Consider the following 825-nt stretch of genomic DNA (forward strand, 5'->3'; position numbering starts at 1 on the left):
AGACATGCAGTATTGATCTTAAGCCTCTAATTCCTCCTGAGGTCAACCTGAAACAACATGAGCCATGACTTTCAGCATGTCATATTGTTAGAAAAAAATATCTGATGGGGCATTCTTATTAGGTACTAGGAGGGGGTCAATGGAAAAAAAAACTCCACTGGGCGGAGCTTCCATAGTATATATTTTTCCAGGTAGGTGACAATCCAGCAACTCACTCTGATTTAGTGCACCCAGTGGTGTCACCTGGGAAGGTTCTCTCTGGTCACCGGTGAATTTTTTTGTAAAAGAAGTTTTGCTTGAATCTCTTTTTGTGTGATCTCTGATTTAAGAGAACAGTGTGTGGCTGTAAAATTTTGTTTTCTACTTTGGAAAAATCCTGCAAAAACGGTTGTGATGTTAAACACAGCTTACAAGGACAGCATGATGGGAAACAGTCAAGTGTGTGAGTGGTTTTCTGTTTCAAAAAAGGTGAAATGTCGATTGATGACAAATGTCATTCTGGACATACACCAACTTCCTGAACAGATGGAAATGTCCACTCATAGCACATTTGGTGTACATTCCACCAAGTCAGACTATTAATCAAACTTTCTTTATAGAGTTTCTGAAAAGATTGCATAACATTGTGTGACCAAAAAGACCTAGTATGTGGCAGATTGAGGACTGGTTTTGCCAACACAACATTGCACAAGCAAATGCAGCCATTTCAGTGCACTAGGTTTTGGCAAAAAACATCATGCCTTTCTTGCCTCACATACCTTACTAGACCTCTCTCCGTGCAACTTCTTTTTGTGTCCATGAATATAGAAGGTCAGAAAGGACAGC

The sequence above is a fragment of the Echinops telfairi genome, unplaced genomic scaffold, assembly GCF_000313985.2.
Source record: "Echinops telfairi isolate 266 unplaced genomic scaffold, ASM31398v2 ScPeMD7_11;HRSCAF=52, whole genome shotgun sequence".
Classification (NCBI taxonomy): domain Eukaryota; kingdom Metazoa; phylum Chordata; class Mammalia; order Afrosoricida; family Tenrecidae; genus Echinops; species Echinops telfairi.